This window comes from Hemicordylus capensis, chromosome 3 (genome assembly GCF_027244095.1).
Source record: "Hemicordylus capensis ecotype Gifberg chromosome 3, rHemCap1.1.pri, whole genome shotgun sequence".
NCBI lineage: Eukaryota > Metazoa > Chordata > Lepidosauria > Squamata > Cordylidae > Hemicordylus > Hemicordylus capensis.
The window spans coordinates 242107391-242125985 of NC_069659.1; the positions used below are offsets into that span (position 1 = coordinate 242107391).

At 40.8% G+C, this 18595-nt stretch overlaps 1 protein-coding gene across 5 annotated transcripts in view; it reads right to left on the reverse strand.

Moving 5' to 3' along the window:
- SGMS1 (sphingomyelin synthase 1) overlaps positions 1-16600 on the reverse strand; it is a 115476-nt gene extending 98876 nt beyond the window's left edge. For all 5 annotated transcript variants that reach the window (XM_053309532.1, XM_053309529.1, XM_053309531.1 and 2 more), the window contains exon 1: positions 16163-16600. The gene's annotated coding sequence lies outside the window, so the exon portion shown is untranslated. The remainder of the gene's footprint in view (positions 1-16162) is intronic.
- Between the last annotated feature and the right edge of the window lie 1995 nt (positions 16601-18595).

Consider the following 18595-nt stretch of genomic DNA (forward strand, 5'->3'; position numbering starts at 1 on the left):
TTCTCTTAGTCTTCTCTTATCCAGACTAAACATACCCACCTACTTCAGTCATTCCTAATAGGATCTGGTTTGCAGACCGCTAACTACCTTTTGCTCCCCTCATCTGAACTCATTTAGACAGTAAGATTGTAGGCAGGGCCTTATATAAATAAACTTGTGCAGTAGCTCTCCATATCCCTATAGAAGTCCCTCCAAGGCTGAGAGGCCATCTGAAATGGCATTGCATGAAATGCTGGTATTGCCGCCCCAAGGAAATAAACTCTCCAAGACACGCGCATGCGAGCACACACACACACACACACGCATGGAAGCACTTTCTGTTCATGATTCAGATGGGGGAATGAGAGTTGGATCTCATCTTTTGACTGGAACTATGCATAATTTGTCAAGTTACTGCATAAGCCTATTAAGCAAGAATCAGTAGCCTGGAAAACAAAGTAATCAAAGATCACCAACCCCCACAACAAAACATAATCAGGAACAAAAAATTAATGCTTCAATAGCACATAAACCAAAAATATAATTTAATTTTAAGGAAACATACAGTATATAGATGTGGGATACTGCACTGCATTATTTCTGAAAACAGATTTCATTCAAGTCAGTGGGATGTACTTCCATATAAGTGTTATATATACTATTAAACTATTTGATGTACTTAGAGGCAATTGTGAAGTACTGAAAACTTCTCTTTAATTCTTAACACAGCTGAAGTTAAAATATGCTTATAGACCTGGACTGCAAAACTGCAAGCTAGATATAAGGCTATGTTCTTGTAAGAACTATCAGTTATTCATAAATGCCTATGCAATAATTACACAAACATACATGAAAGGTGACTTTATTGACCTCTTCAAGTAACAGTCTATCCTGTACATTCTTAAACATTTGCCACATAGCAATCCAATTATATTTGAGCTAAGTGAACATTTACCAAAAAAATAATGTTTTAAAATTTGATACATACTTCTATAAACACAAGGAGTCTAGAACTTTGTCAAGGATAAGGACTCAGATCACAGTAAAGCAAACTATTGCTGAGGAGAAATGCTGTACCTGAAAATAATGCAAGACACTTTTTCTAAGACAACTAGAACCTAGATTTATGCCCTAAATAAATCCAGTCAGTATTCAAAACTAACACAATTACATCCAAATGATGAGTAACCATATAGAGTGAAAAGCAAGCAGAGATATTTTGAACACCTTTTCTTACTGTTTGCACTTAGTTAGCTACAGACTTCCATTTAGCAGACTCTACAAGAATGAAGCCTGTACTTCTCAAAATATGGACACTACAGACAGCAGTGTTTTTCATGCTCTCAAGCCATTAATCAGAGAGGTTTTAATATTCTGGAGCAGAAATTCACTAAGAAGTTCCCAATTGTTCATTTTAAAATAATTGTAAGATTATTAAAGCTAAAAAAACCCAAACCCAGATTGCAGGCAAGGCAAATATATAATGTATAATTATATCTAATTTTTTGTATATAAAAATCATACAGTAAAAAATACTTAGCACCACTAAATCCCATTCTTCCCACAAGAAACAGATGTGTGGAAAAGTTCAGTATGAGTTATTAAGTTTTACAACAACCCTTGTAACATCTCACACATTATAAATAAAAATTACTGAACACAAAACCCCAGATATTACTGGATCCCCTAACCACTCAAGAAGATAGTTCCAATGTAAATGCTTTACTAAATTTTTAAATGATATTCAGGTATAGACCAAATCCCAGGGAGCTATAGTGCCTAGACTAGTATATTCAGAGGTAATTTAATAAAACCTTTAGTTGTTTCAGGCAGCCCCGATTTTGTTCTAAGAATATTGTAAAGGGAATAAAAAGAAGCTCATTTATCCTCCCCTGATTATGCCCATTACTAAGTGATAATTTTGTCGTGTCCCATTGCCTAGCTCCTAGATTGACTGATTGATTGATTGATCGATCAAATTTGTACACCGCTCCAAACTTTCATCTTTAGGCGGTTAATAGCATAAAACAAGTTAAAAACATATACAAAAACTTAAAACAATTTAACAATTTAAAAACCTAACCAGATTTTAAAACCTAAAAATTTAAAAGCTGAGAAAGCTTGGGTGAAAAGATGGGTTTTCAGGTGTTTTTTAAAAACTGCCAGAGATGGGAAGGATCATATCTCAGCAGGGAGCGCATTCCACAATCTTGGGGCAGCAACCGAGAAGGTCCGTCTCTGTGTAGCCACCAAACGAGTTGGAGGTAACTGCAGACAAATCTCCTCAAATGACCTCAGTGGGCGATGGAGCTCATAGTGAAGAAGGCACTCTCTTAAATACCCAGGATCTAAGCCATTTAGGGCTTTATAAGTTATAACTAGCACTTTGTATTTTGTCCAGAAACCTATTGGCAGGCAGTGTAGCTCCATCAACAGAGGAGTAATGTGGTCTCTCCGAGATGACTCAGAGACCAACCTGGCTGCCGCATTCTGAACCAACTGAAGTTTCCGAACTACATACAAAGGCAGCCCCACATAGTGTGCATTATGGAAGTTAAATCTGGAGGTTACCAGCAGACATCACTGTTTTGAGGTCACTGATCTCAAGAAACAGGCACAGCTGGCATATCAGCCAAAGCTGATAGAGAGCACCCCTGGCCACTGCCTCAACCTGAGAAACCAGGGAGAGGTGTGAATCCAGAAATACTCCCAGACTGCGAGCATGTTCCTTTTGGGGAAGTGTTACCCCATCTAGAACAGGTAGATCAAAATAGTCTCTAGAGTACTGAACCTGCACAATAAGTACCTCCGTCTTACCTGGATTCAGCTTCAGTTTATTCCCCCTCATCCAGCCTATTACTGCTTCCAGGCAGGCATTTAGGAAGGATATGCCGGCTCCTGAAGAGGTTGACATGGAGAAGTAGATCTGGGTGTCATCAGCGTACTGGTAACACCCAGCTCCAAATCCCCTGATGATCTCTCCCAGGGGTTTCATGTAGATGTTAAAAAGCACTGGAGAAAGTATGGAGCCTTGAGGGACACCATACTTAAGCTCAAATTCTGAAGAGCAACAGTATCCAATCGACACCATCTGGAATCTTTTCAAGATGTAGGAGCGGAACCACTGTAAAACAGTGCCTCCCACCCCCAACACCCTCAGATGTTCCAGAAGGATACTATGGTCAATAATAGTGAAAGCCGCTGAGAGATCCAAAAGGACCAACAGAATCACTCTTCCTCTGTCACTTCCCAATTGGAGACCATCCACCAGGCCGACAAATGCAAATACTTGTTTATTGCGGTCACAGACCAGATTAACAAACAACAACAACAACAACTAATAAGAAAATTCAAAAATTTCAAGTTTACAAAATCACAAACTGTTCGAATTACTAATACAGTCTTTATGGAGCTTCGACGCCACAAAACAGAACTTTGCCACATTATCTGAAATTACATGTTTAAAATTGGCCAGCATAATTTCCAAATAAAATTGGTCTGTATGACCAGGATAAGTGGCTAAAATAGGAGCAATAAATTTGGTGCGAGCGTCCTTATAAAACTGGCAATAAGGAATAACATGGGTGATAGATTCTATATCCCCTGAGCCACAGGGACAACAGCGCTGATCATAAGGAAGTTGTTTGAATTTACTGTCAAGTACTGCCGAAGGGAGAACGTTCAATCGCGTGAGATTCAGAAATCTCCTAAATTTTGGTACCAAGATCTGGTCTAAATATTCAGCCGGTTTATAGTTAGAAATCTGAGAACCTCAGTAAATTCCCTTGGGTAACAGTGTGGACTCCTCCTGCAAATCTTTATCTTGGAGCCATTGCTTCTCAAAGCAAAGTGCCTGCTCTAATCCTCGCCCAATAAGATCTTCTTGAGATGTGCCCAAGTGATGCAATTTTAATTTCAGAGATGATTTCCATTTGGAAACAAAACTGTCTGATAACACTAAAGGGGCAAGACCAGACGGAAAGAAGGCCAGGCTTAACCAAAATTTAATTATGCAAAACCATACTTTTGCTTTCAAAGTGTGACCCCTGCTTCCCTACGAAGGACGGCATTTGCTGTACCCCTGGGTACCTGAAAAATAGCCCTCAGGAATTTAGTTTGTACTGTTCCAAGCTGGGAGAAATTTTCCAGAGGACTGATCTGCACCCCATTAAGAATTTGTGGATATATTCAACAATTTTATTAGCCGCTGATACAAAAAAGGCATCCCTAGAGTAATAGAAGGGTTTAATCACATTTGCTGTCTGTTGAGTACCTTGGGAAATATAATCAAGATGGGCTTTGCATGTTCCAGTTTGGTGGAATACTACCACCAAATACTTAAAAACCTTAATCTGTTCAATACTATGCCTGTTTATTGTCCATTTAAAGCTTTTCGGGTGCTTTGAAAACACCATTATCTTGGTCTTAGAATAAATGATTTCTAAAGCCTCCTTCTCAGTATACTTACCTAAGGAGGTCAAAGCACGACTGAGGCCTATCCTGGTTTGAGATAAAAGGGCAATATCATCCACACAGAGCAATAATGAAACATGTCTGCCAACAAGTTGGGGGGGGCGGGGGGCTGCAAATCCAAATCATTAAAATGAGAAACTATTGAGTTTATGTAAAAATTAAACAAGACTGGGGCAAGGATGCATCTTTGCCGAACTCCTTTATAGGTAGGAATCTCAGACAAGAGGTGCCCTTTTCTAGAGCATTGTACTCTGAGACAGGTATTATGATGGAAATTGTAAATTAATAAAAGTAAACAGTGGTCTATAGATGATTCCTTTAACTTCAGCCAGAGTTTGTCCCTAGATATGGAATCGAACGCTGCCTTGAAGTCTATAAAAGCAGTAAACGGACGATTTAGGTTTAAAGGAATATTTTTCAGCCAAAAATTGCAATGTAAATACTTGATGAGTTGTAGAGAAGACTTCTTGAAACCCCGCTTGTTCAGCCATTAGGATAAACTGATCATCCAACCAATCCTGGAGTTTCCTCAAAAGATGCCTGACATATAACTTGCTGACAGACAACGCTAAGAAGACGAATTGGTCGGTAATTATTTGGATCCTCCCTTAATCCTTTCTTGTAAAGTGGTACTATTATTGAAACACCCCAGTCCTCCCACCAAGGCAGTCTCCACACCATAGCCCACCTGAAAACAAGTTTGAAATGGGTCTAGATTATCAGTTTTGTCCAAGGCCGCCTGGAGCTGAGAGGTCACCACCCTCTCAATTACCTTGCCCAGCCATGGGAAGTTGAAAACAGGCCTATAATTGCTCAACTCTGAGGGATCTAATGCAGGCTTCTTTAAATGAGGTCAAACGATTACCTCCTTAAGACAAGGAGGCATCTTGCCCTCCCAAAGCGAAGCATTTATTATTTCCACCAGGCAGCCTCCCTCCTAGAGAGAACAAGCCATGTTGGACATGGGTCAAGAGAACAAGTGGTAGGCCTCACTGCTCCAAGCAGCTTGTCTACATCCAAAGAAAATTTGTCAAGACCTAGCTTAAGGTAAAGTTAAAGTGTGCCATCAAGTCAATTTTGACTCCTGGCGCCCACAGAGCCCTGTGGTTTTCTTTGGTAAAATACAGGAGGGTTTTACCATTGCCTCCCCACCCCCACGCAGTATGAGATTATCCCTTTCAGTATCTTCCTATATCGCTGCTGCCCGATATATTACCAGTGGGGATTTGAACCAGCAACCTTCTGCTTGTTAATCAAGCATTTCCCCACTGCACCACTTAAGGTGACCAAGACCTACCTTAGAATTGAGAAAATCTCAATGAAAAGGGTCAGATTCTTTACATCAGAGAGGATGACTCCTAGAATTCCACAATTCCACATTATCATGGTTTATTGCCTTCCCTTCCCTCTCTCATCAGTGAAGGATGAAATAAAACAGCTGTACTCCAGCAAGCCATGATGATTCAGGAGAGTTTGCAATGAGACATGGTGAAGAGGGAGAGAGCTGTGATTGAGAGTAAATAATAACGATAAATAATAGAAGGAAACAATGTGCAGGGGCATATACCACCTAATCACTTTGATATCTCATCTGCCTCCTGATAGCTAGCTTTCTTTCTGGCCAGTTACTTAAGTATTAAAAAGATTCCAGATGCATGATTATGTCTGTTAAAGTAAAATAAGTTTCTGTGAACCAGCTCATTGAATCCAAGTCCACAAAACTCATGTTTTAGTAGAGCAAGAATTTGTTTTAAAAAGAAAGAAGCAAAGAAGCAACCTTTTGTCATTAAAAAACATGCCCAACAGGGTTGAACTATTGACCTATTATGATTTTGGTCAGCAGGCACTAAGGACCGTGACTCATGCCAGAATCACCTCTCCCATCCAGTTACATCCCATCTTGTTCATTTCAGATGGCTCTTTTGTTGGTCCCCGATTTTTGAGAAGTTCTGAGTTCTAGGACCTGCAAAAGGGCTTTTTTGGTTGCTGCCCCACTTCTTTGGAATTCTCTTCCCCTTCAGATTCGTCTAGCCTCCTCTCTACCGGTCTTTAAATCCTTACTGAAGACCTTTCTTTTCCACCGGGCATTTGTCCTGTAGTTTATTTCTTTTCCATTATCTATTTTAGTTTGTATTTTTAATGTAATGTTTGATTGTAATTTTTAATTTTACATTATTTACATGTCATTGTACACCGCCCAGAGTCTTTGGAGTGGGTGGTATATTAAATGCTTCTAATAAATAAATAAATATTTATCTTGTTATTAACCACTCCGGGTCAAAGGTGTGTGTGTGTATATATATATAATATTTCTATACCACCTGACATATGTATCCCTAGGTGGTGTTCATCAGTTAAAATAAAATATTAGGACAAGATAAAATGATTAACACAATTATGATATAAAATCAATTAATCATAAGAAAACATGTGCATCTTAGGGGCCTTTTAAAAATCAGCTAGAAAGGAGAAACTCTGGTTTTAACATGAAGTGCATTCTTGAGCCCTGGGGCAGCCACAGGGAAGGCCAGAGGAGGTGTTCTCTTAAGTACCCGGGACCCAAGCCATTCAGGGCTTTAAATAAGCAGCACTTTGTTTTTTGCTTGGAAATGTATCAGGTGTTATATGGTCCTTTCAGGTTCGCCCAAACACCAGTCTGGCTGCCGCATTCTGAAACAATGGTTGTTTCCAGACTATATTCAAAGGCAGCCCCACATAGAGTGCATCAAGCCTGAAGGTTAACAGCATATTGTTACTGTTTTAAGGTTATTTTCCTCCAGAAATTAGTGTAGCTGACTTATCAGCCGAAGCGGATAAAAAGCACTCCTGTCCATCGCCTCAACCTAGGAAACCAGAGAGTTTTGGATCTAGGAGCACTCCCAAACGATATACTTGGTTCTTTCTGGGGGAGTGTAACCCTATCTAGAACAGGCAAATCTAAAGCATCGTTTGAGTTCTGACACCACCACCCTGCCCCCACAGCCAGTAACTCCACCTTGCTTGGATTCAATTTCAATTTGTTATCCCTTATCCATCCCATTACCACCTCTGGGCAGGCATTTAGGGAAGTTACCTGATGAAGCTGATGCGTAGAAAGAGATTTGGGTATCATCAACATATTGATAACACCCTGTAACCTGATGATATCTCCCAGCTGTTTCAAGTATATTTTTATATTCATTCAATATAAAAATATAAATAATAGTAAATAATACTTGGACCCCACAGTTACTTGCTTTCCCACACTGACAGGACAATTCAGGTGGGGGTGGGTGGGATGCCACGTTGAAAATGGCCAGCATGGGGGCAAGGCTTCCATCCAATCCATAAAAACACTCACCTGGGTGTCTTTATGCTGCATAACATAGCGTGACACATTCCACCTTACTGGTGTCGCAATACAACTCTGCCCCCACTCATTATCAAGAAAAAACTTCTACAAGTTGTAGTCTACAACAACTACAAACCTCCCTTCCCTTTACCCCACAAAATGAGTGAAAGCTTTCACTTTAGCTTTGAAGTAAACAGTCCTACAGTTCCATGCTCGTAGAAACTAATGGAAGATAAACCAATTTTGTAAAACAAACCAGGATCTAAATGTGGTTTCAGATCCTTGCTTGTCTCATTTGTAGCTTGAATAAATCATAGTTCTCCAAACTGGTAGGGAAGATGGAACTAAGGCTTTCTTTAAAAAAATTAAAAAAGTGAATGCTTGCATTCTCCTCCTGCTAACTTGGCAAAGAGGCACCTTTTAATGTGGTGATTCTCTTTATTTAGCAGGGGGAGAGTAACTGGCCCTATCCACCCCAGCACAGTACTTTCAGTGACTGTTGCTGGTGTCTATCTAATGTTTCTTTTAGAGATTTTGAGCCCTTTGGGGACAGGGATCCATTTTATTTATTTATTATTTCTCTGTGTAAACCACCCACTGCCCTTTTTGGAAGGGCAGTATAGAAATCAAATTATTATTATTATTATTATTATTATTATTATTATTATTATTAATTTTGGTCTTTTTCTGCCACAGCCTTTCAATTTCAATTTGTAGATCTTTGTATTTTGTGATTTTTTTCTATTTCTTTTTCTTCTATTCTGCTATCCCCTGGTATTGCTATGTCGATTATTTTGACTTGTTTTTCTTTCTTCTCGACTACAGTTATATCTGGTGTATTGTGTGGCAGATGTGTAATTGGCGCCCTGGGTGCAGTTCCAAAAGACCTTGAAGAGCACCTCAACACCATAGGGGCCTCAGAAATCACCATCAGCCAATTACAAAAAGCAGCTTTACTGGGAACAGCCTATATTCTGCAACGATATCTATAACAACAGCAACAACATTGACAATAAAATGCAGCCATCCTAGGTCCTTGGGAAGGACTCGATGTCTGGATAAAACAAACCAGTCAATAACACCTGTCTGACTGTGTAAACAAGATATAATAATAATATCAAAAAGGATGAATGTACAAGCCCACAGCAATTCTCACTCATTCTCAGAGTGAGAAATCATGTTTCCCTGTTATTTGTAGCTGGATTCAGACTGAAACATGAAATAATGCTGTGTAACCTTTGAAAGTCTGATTTATAGGCAAAGGCCCAAACAAGTATCTTCACAATGCCTTTAGTGCACAGGGGGCAATATTGCAGAACATTTCACTATTATTATGTTCTATTCTATATATGTATAGGCCTCTTACGGTTTGGCCGAGCAAGTGAATCAGTATTTAATTTCTGAAAATCAGACAGCCAACTTACAAAGCAATTTTATAGTCAATTATCCCAGTCCTAACAAAACCAGTTTTACAGGGCACATACCATTACAACTGTCAACACTGAACTGGTGACCAGATGAAACCCAAAAACTGATCACATAGCTGAAAAGGTTTGGGGCATTTAGGATACTGAACAAGCCACTATGTAGGGCTTTTTGCAGGTAGAGAGATTATGTTGTTTCATTTTTGTATAAAGCCTGAGGCACGTTGTCACAATGTGTGTGACATTACTGTATCATGTCAATATCAGCAAAACTTTCAGCCCATATTAGCAGAACTCCATCAGCAGTGTAACCACATTTACTTAAGCTTATAGTAGTTCTCACTCTTCCAAATATCAGAATGGTTTACTCCTCTTCAAAGAACTGTGCTAGCTGAGAATTCACTTTTATATGTTTGCACTGCAACATGCTATATTAGATATTGTAGACCAAACATCACTATTTGCATGAGTTAGAAATAGTTTAGACAACAGTTAAGGAACCATCTGACAAGAGAACTTAAAAAACACTTTTTAAGAAGTTAAATGCACCCAAACTAAATTTTAATGAAAGTATTTCCAAAACATTCCTGGGGGTGTCATTATGCCCAAGCTCTTGTTCTGAAAGGGATATATATTTAGTATATCTAGTTAAACTAGATACTATGTGGTAGAAACCTTTGCTGTCAATAATCATTTAAGACAGCAGAAAAGACACCATAAGAGATAACAGAAATGAATCATTTGTAGAAAATCCATGCTGCAATATGTACACTACTCTGTTTATGTAAAAGAAACCAGAAAGTTTAGTTCCTCAAAGATTCCATTGCGGGCACTTGCCACACAGCCTACATGTTCCGTATAGTTTTCAGAAGATTGAAGCATGTAACTTAATCAGATATTCAATATGTAATCAGCTTTGACAACCATCTGCTGTAGCATACCTTGTTAAATTGATTTTATATATTGTGCAGTCCAGTCATAAGCATGCTTACTTGGAAGTAATTCATTGCTTTCAATGTGCCTTATTTCCAAGTAAGTGAGTTATCTGACCCATGAATTTAGCAGGGCAAGTTAAATCCGATAACATTAAACCAGTTGACCTTAGCATTTAAAAATCTGCACATCTCGATACAGAAACCTGACTAAAGAGGACTATTTACCCTGCTAACTGAACAAAGAATTACCTTTTAAAGTGGTGATTCTCTTATATTTAGTGTTGTTGTGGGTAAGCCGAGGGGCTTCCCTTCCCACCTTTGTTCGGGTCTCTTGGTTAGGTAAGTTGCCAGCATGAGGAGAGCAACTGTCCCTAACCAGCCCCAGCACAGCATCCCTCCAGTGGCTATTGCTGGTATCTGCCTTATGTTTCTTTTAAATTGTGAGCCTTTTGAGAACAGGGGGCCATTTTTTAAATGTATTGTTCTTTGTAAACTACTTTGTGAACTTCAGTTGAAGAGTGGTACATAAATATTCATCGTCGTCGTATTTATGTGCACCACTACTTTTCTGTGAGTGAGCAATGTTTTGTGTACTATTTCCCTCAACCACTTCCAACTCTTAGCTTTCAGCCTGAACCTATTCATGTTCACTTGAAAGTAAACCTTGTCTCCCAAGTTCACTGGCATGTTCTTCCAAGTAAGGAACATATGATTGCACCCTTAGTAATAAAACTTACACATTTTCCCATATGATATTCTTTTAATAAATCATCCTTTATAGAAAATAAAAGCCTCATCTAACTAAAGTTCATAAGTACTATGACAACATCAGTGGGTACAAAGTGCAATCCCAAGCTTCCAGGTGGCCTGAGATTAACTAAGATTTACCACTGGTGAGGTCATCACCTCATTCTGGAGGGTCCAACCTTGTAGATGTACTTTTTGTCTGAAGAAATGCAAAATACGAGCCACAAGAAATATGTATGGGTGCCCTGCCCTATGCTATGCACTGCTATTTCTTCCAGTAGTAACTCAGTCACATACAGGTTCTACTTTCGCTTTCATCAAAATAATTGGCAGCACTAGTACAATTACATGTCACTTTTATTGACAAAGTGTAGAGAGTGTATACACTATCTTGTGCTAGCCTACAGCAGCACCTACATGTAGCCGAGCACAAGATCAAGATGCAAGGTTGCTGTCCTAGACACGCTTACTTGCAACTGCCAGGATTTCTCTCAAGTAACCTGTTTATAGATGGAATGCAAGCATCTTAATTATAGGTGACCTTTCCTACTGCACAAAATTAACAGTGTGAGTAACTACCAGTGTTTCAGATCAGATCATCATCTGTAACTGAAGATTACAGTATTTCGGCCATTTATCCGATATTACTATCTTACACAAAGGCCATTTGGAGCACAGGAAGCCAAGGAAAAATTTCTTTCTATATAAAAAAGAAAAGTAACACCTAACATTCTTTGAGTGCTTGAAGTTTTTCCCAAGGCAAAATACTGCACCCATCTAAAAACATGTTTCAAGGTCATATTTATTGTTTTGAATCAAAGCCAACAACAACATCTGAGTACAACTTCATGCATTATGCAGAAGTGGTGACAGCAGAAATGCAAATTACTCGTATCTCATTTGCAATTAATTTGTACAATTTGGAACTGTAGATAGATAGATATTTTATGGCATAGTGGCATCCAGACCATATTTCATCATGTACTAGATTATATCCCAAACAGTCATCTCCAAATTTCCATACAGTTTATGTATAAAACTTTCTTCTGTCAGCCACCATTAATTCTCAAGGTCTTAAACAAAGAACTGACCAACTGGTTTTTAAAATATGAGGAAATCATGCAAATTAATAATTTCACCAGAAACTAAGTTGGGCCCACAAGTGCAGATCATAATTTCTGGGTTAAAAAAAAAGTTTGATAGGTGTTTTTAAAAAGTATGTGCTCACTGGAGCAACACATTTTAAAAGAGCAGAAAACACTGCGAGGCTCACACACTGATGGGTCCTCCCCCTTGAGCAAGCACAGGTGAATACAGAGTCAGACACTATATCCAGTTCTTAGTCAAACCAGGCCAATATCCCTCTGCAGTTTTTAACGGACACATTTGATCATAACTGTAGTACTAGTCTAAGCTCAAAGTGGCTTTTCCAACTGCTCTTGCCACTATACCATCAGTTTAGACTTCCTTCCCTTATAGGGGAGAGAAGTCATTAAACAAGAACCCTGAATTCTTAGTGGCAAGTTTGGGTTGCTATCTTGGCAGCATGGTCAGCAAGTTCATTTATTTTAATCACAACATGTCCAGGAATAACCCCCAAACAAAACATGGTAGTGTTTAGGAAACAAAAAGCCTCCAGCAGGGGAAAGATAACAGAAGTCCAAGGCTACAATCCTAAATACACTGACTAGTAAGCTAGTTCCACTGAGCACAGTGAGACTTACTTCTAAGGAATGCATGGGATTCTGATGTAAAACTAGCAATGAACTGTAGGAGTTGGCATATGCAAAAAAAAAAGGTTCACATGCCTAGGAATTCCATGTACTGCAAATCAAAGCTAGTGAGATAACAAAATATTCTGCAGTACATTTCAGTCGAGAGCTCTCTTGCTACAGGCAGTGTCTGTACAGAACAATGCTGCTCCAGCACTAATATTGGGACTTGGAGCCATCAGATAAAAATTGCAACATACTTGTAGAATGAACTATGTTCATGATACAGTTACCTATATCTGTCCTGGTACAGTACAGGATGGATTAAGCAGCATTACTGAAGCAATGCTATTCTGCAATAGTTCCAGCTCAGATGTAATGTTTCCAAGAGCAATCACTATGAAGAGATGAAGTTCCCAAGTTCTCTCTTCAGCCCTTCTGAAGAAAGGAAATAGAAGTTGCTCACATTTCCACCGTTAGCAATTCTAGGTGATGTATGAATCTGTTTGAAGATGGGTTCTCATGACAGAGTAATTATACGATTGTGGTTTTTTCAGAACCTTACAATACACCTAGGAACCTGAAAGTGCTTTTAACTCAGTGCCCTAGAGGCCATTACAAACGTTAGCAAAAAAAAAACAATTGCCTTCAAGTATATTCTCAATAGGAAGCCAGGAACCAATACCAACTCTCTAAGGAACCTACACATATTTTCAAAACTTTGCTTGTAATACATACACCTTTACTTTTTTTATATGTTCACTTAAAATATCTTAAAGGTATACCTTTAAAAAGTGTAATATGTGATGTGGCCATATATGAATATGATAAGAAGTGAACATTCTAATGAGAAAGAATAATAGGTATAAATCTACCAATGAAACACAGGGTTATTGCATCATTTTCATAGCCTTTTAGGATAGCAAACCCCACACAGCTTGCCCATAGTTTAAGCATGCACTTGGTTTAAAATGGACAAATTAACCCATCTAGCATCAAGAAATAAGAGAACAATTCCAAAATTATCCATTTTAGCCTTACTAATTACGGCTGTTAATCTCTTAATATTTTTTGCTTCCTACTGCCTGGAATAAAGCCTGTTTGATATTGTTCCACATACTTCTCAATAATCCATCCTGATCTTTTTGCTAAAATAGTTAAAATAACTAATAAATAGTTATCTATTCTGTACAAGTAGTTGGCAGGTCACTAAGTGCTAGTTTGCTAAGAAGACTGGGGCAGAGCACAGACTGCTTCCATCACCAGATAACTCCCACAGCCAAGCTAGTCTTGCTACAGCACCACAACATTCTAACCTAATAATATTACATTAAGTCACATGAGACGTACACTAAAAATTTTAATAGTCCCCTGCTAACCGGGCAAAGAGATGTGTTGGCTTTCATATTTAGCAAGGGAAGAACAATAGCTGCTCCTCAGCCCACAACAGCATTCCGCCCTGTGGCTGTTGTTCATATTCTCTTTTCTCTCATTTCTTTTTAGACTATGAACCCTTTTGGGACAGGAAGCCTCTGTGTGTGTGTGTGTGTGTGTGTGTGTGTGTGTGTGTTTATCTTTTGCTATATAAACTACTTTGGAAACTTTTTGTTGAAAAGCAGGACACAAATATGTTTTTATTATTAATATCTGCAGATTTATGCATCCACTAGACTAGAGCAACTGAAGGAATACCCCAAAATTATTCAATGCAATAAAAAGAAATTACCAACTTCCTAACTACGATTGTGCCATTCTATCAGTACTGTACCAGGGCCTAGACAGTCAGACAGCACACCAGCTGACCCACAACATTCTCTGAACAAGTCTCTTCCTCCAACCTAACTTCTGATCACTGCATAAGAGCAATAATCTAAATAACATCTTCCTAAAAATTCTGTGTTTTCCATGATGAAGGCTTACTAGTTTCAGCTCCCCACTAGATTGTCTCGGGCAAGCATAAGAGCAATAATCTAAATAACATCTTCCTAAAAATTCTGTGTTTTCCATGATGAAGGCTTACTAGTTTCAGCTCCCCACTAGATTGTCTCGGGCAAGCTAGTACCTTCTTAGCCTAAGCCCTTATTGTACAATATGACAGTAATGTTAATTACTTATTTATCTGCATTTATATCCCACTCTTCCTCCAAGAATATCAGTCTACAAAATATGGTTATTTTTATCCTTACAACAATCCTGTTAGGTTCAGTTGAGCAAGAAATGACTGGCTGTGGATATGAAACAGTAATATTACTGTCTGACTTGCAGGGCTGCTTAAAGATTGCTGTTATAATGTATGTGAAGCATTTTGATCAAACAAGAAGTTCTGCATAAATGCTAAGTATTGCTGTTAACTAGCTTTCATCCCAAATCCCAGTGTACCCTATGTAATTTTTGTTACATACACACACTTAACCACATGCAAAATAGCCCACAGTGAAGTGATCTTCCCAGCCTCTTTCGACTGTTGCATAATTACCTCACACTTGAGAACAAACACCACTGAAGCCTATGGAGTAGTGCTCCAAGTAAACTTGCATAGGCCTGGACTGTCAGATCCTCCTTAGCACATCAGTGCTGCCGCCATCACCATGCCCATACACCAGCAGCTGTTCCCCATCTAAATGTAGCGTCATACCAGACTACTGGAGTTGTGCACAAACAGTTAAACACACACATCAACAAGTTCAAACTTATTTATCCACCTCTCTCCTACCATGATACCCAGCTCTTTTGGCCTCACCTTCTCTTCCCCACCACTCCCATATCATAGCAACCCACCTGGGCAGTGCCCCCTCCCTACTTAAAGTAAAGTAAAGTTGGCCCATCAAGTCGGTGTCGACTCCTGGTGACCACAGAGCCCTGAGGTTGTCTTTGTGTAAGGTCTTTACAGGAAGGGTTTACCATTGCCATCTCCTGCGCCATATGAGATGATGCCTTTCAGCATCTTCCTGTATCACTGCTGCCAGATATAGGTGTTTCGCATAGTCTGGGAAACATACCAGCAGGGATTTGAACCAGCAACCTCTTGCTCCCTGGGCAAGTTACTTCCCCACTGCACCATTAGGTGACTCCCTCCCTACTTAACACCCCCTCTCTCAACTACTACCACTTCTCCTCCCCCCATTCCCTATTTCTTGACTCCTAGATAGTTTCTTATTATTTCTTAACTGATTTTTCTCCACTTTCCATTCAGCCTCAGTAGATTATTGGACCGCTCCCTGGCCAAGGACTTAGCAAAAGGAAAAGGAGAAAGAGAAAGAATGCCAGGGATGCAATTCCTCAAGTGCCTTCCTCCTGCCGCCACCCTTTCCTTCCCTCTTCCTGGCAATACACCCCCGAGACCATAAGCAGGCCTTTGCCTGCAGCCGCCCGCCTCACCCTTCCTCCCCAAGTCTCTAATCTGACAGGTTAGCCTTGGCCGCCGCCTCGGTCTGCTTCGCTCCAGACCTGGCCCTTTGCCCATGCTCTCATAACCCTGGCAGCTTGGGCGCTATATTGGGAAGAATCCAGCTGCTGTTGCTCCCGGGCCGAGGGGCGCACAGCGCAGCGTTGGCCACTCACCTAGCGCTCCGTGGGCCCCCTGCCTTCCCTTGCCTCCTCCAGGCTGGAAGTCTGGGACGCAGAAGGAGACCTTGGCATGCAGCAGCGGATGCAGCAGGACCCTCTTGCCAGCCGGGGCGTGGGACTCGCTTTCGGTTTTGGGAATCCTGCCGGGCGCGTTTCCTTGGGACAGGCTCCCTGCCTGCAACAAGAGGACCGTACAGCAAAGCACCGGCGGTGGCTGCGACGCGACGACAGCTGGCGACCCGCGAGCTCCGGGACAGCGGAGGAGGAGGACACACGAGTGAGCGACGGCTCACCCACGTGACGGGCCTTGTCATTCTACGCAGGCAGTTTACGTCCTTCTGGCTCCGCCTGCTCTAGGCGGACGCGGCGGTGACGACGACGGCGACGACAGAGGTCGCTCAGTTAGTGCCTGCCAGAAGCCGGCACTCGGCAGTCCGCAAACGGCCTGGTTGGGGCCGAGCTCGCCTCGGCCGCGGTCGTGGTTCTCTAGGTCGCGCCGCCAAGCTGGCTTGCAGAAGGCGGGCGCAGAGGAGGAGTCCTCGGGTGCTTGCTTCGGGATTAGGGCGGCAATCCTCCTTGCATAAAAGAAGGCAGTATTAGGTCGTGCTTGGCTTTCTTGCAAAGGAGGTGGCAACTTGCGGAGAACGTAGGGCTGCCCGCTCAGCGTGTGTGTGTGTGTGTGTGTGTGTGTGTGCATACTACCGACAGCACACAGCGAGAGAGTGTTTCCGTGACTGTGAAGCCTGGTGTTGCACATGTTTACATAGAACTTCTATGCAAACCCAAATGAACATAATGTGGCTATCTTCTATCATGGAAGACAGTCACATTATGTTCATTTGGGTTTGCTCAGAAAGTCAGAAGTCCTACTGAATTCAGTTGGGCTTCCTCCCTGAAAAGCGTGCAGTGCAAGCAACCCATCCAACACGCAGATCGTGAACTAGAGCAAATTTTCCTATGGAGATGAATTGAATTGTGGTGGGGGAAATGGTCGGCTGCTCGTGTTTCGGCATTGCTGGCGCGTCTGCTAAACACACTAGTAAGGCTAGAAAAGGAAAATAAAAACTTGCAATCTTGCAGGGAAGGAAGGAGCCCCCAAGCGGCACGTTGCAGAGTATACTAGAACGGAAGCCCAACCAGTGAGTAAGCCAGTCATCTGGATCTAAACCTGTTCACTTAAAGGTAGTTCTGTTTGTTTCTGTAGAACTACTTCTAAGTAAGTATGTTTAGGGTGTATGCCTAAAATGCAGAATAGGAATCTGGCACCCTGTGTCTAGGAGAGCTTATGCCCCAAATGACTTACTGCTGATTGGTTTAGCCCTAAGGCAATTTTTAACTACTACTCTGTTGCATAATCAAGTTTAAGAAAGGTTATACTTTTCTCAGACTTTCAGTATATGCTTTATGTGTGAATCAAATACCCTTAGCATTTGTATGGCAACAAACGATACGATTTAATGCAGAATCTAAGGGTGTGTGTGATGAAATGAATATAAGAGCTGGTGAGTGAGTGTGTGAGTGTATGTGGGTTACCCTAGTAACCAGGCACAGAAGGTTCAGAGGGGGAGGGATTTTTTTTTTAAGGCAGTGAGAGAAGAGAGTTGGATTTAGTTGCTTAGGAGTAGGAGGTGTGTTGGACTGAGGGTTGAGAGATTGGTTGGGGTGTTCTTATCAGGAAAGATTGTTCAGGGGGGTTGTGTGGAACTTGAAGGGTGAATGTGTGGAGGCTGGAGAACCATAAGTGTTCTGGGCAGCTCCTAGGAACAGACAAGAAGGTCTGGAGGAGTTAACTAAGTTTACAATTGATTGACTGATTAAGTGCCGTCAAGTCGGTGTAGATTCTTAGCAACCACATAGATAGATTCTCTCCAGGATGATCTGTCTTCAACTTGGCCTTTAAGGTCTCTCAGTGGTGCATTCATGGTTTTCGTAATTGAGTCCATCCACCTTGCTGCTGGTTGTCCTCTTCTTCCCTTTCCTTCGACCTTTCCCAGCATTATAGACTTCTCAAGGGAGCTGGGTTTTCGCATAATGTGTCTGAAATATGATCGTTTGAGCCTGGGCATTTGTGCCTCAAGTGAAAATTCTAGCTTGAATTGTTTTATGATCCATTTGTTTGTTTTCCTGGCTGTCCATGGTATCCTCAAAAGTCTTTTCCAGCACTAAAGTTCAAAAGCGTCAATACTTTTTCTATCTTGCTTCTTCAAAGTGCAGCTTTCACATCCATAGAGTGTCACGGGAAAACTGTTGTCCGAACAATTCTAATCTTTGTAGGTGTAGATGCGTCACAGCATCTAAATATGCTTTCCAAGGCCTTCATTGCAACCATACCAAGTGCTAGTCTGTGGTGTATTTCTTGACTGCTGGATCCTTGACTGTTGATGGTCGATCCTAAAAGGCAGAAGCTATCCACTACTTCAGTGTCTT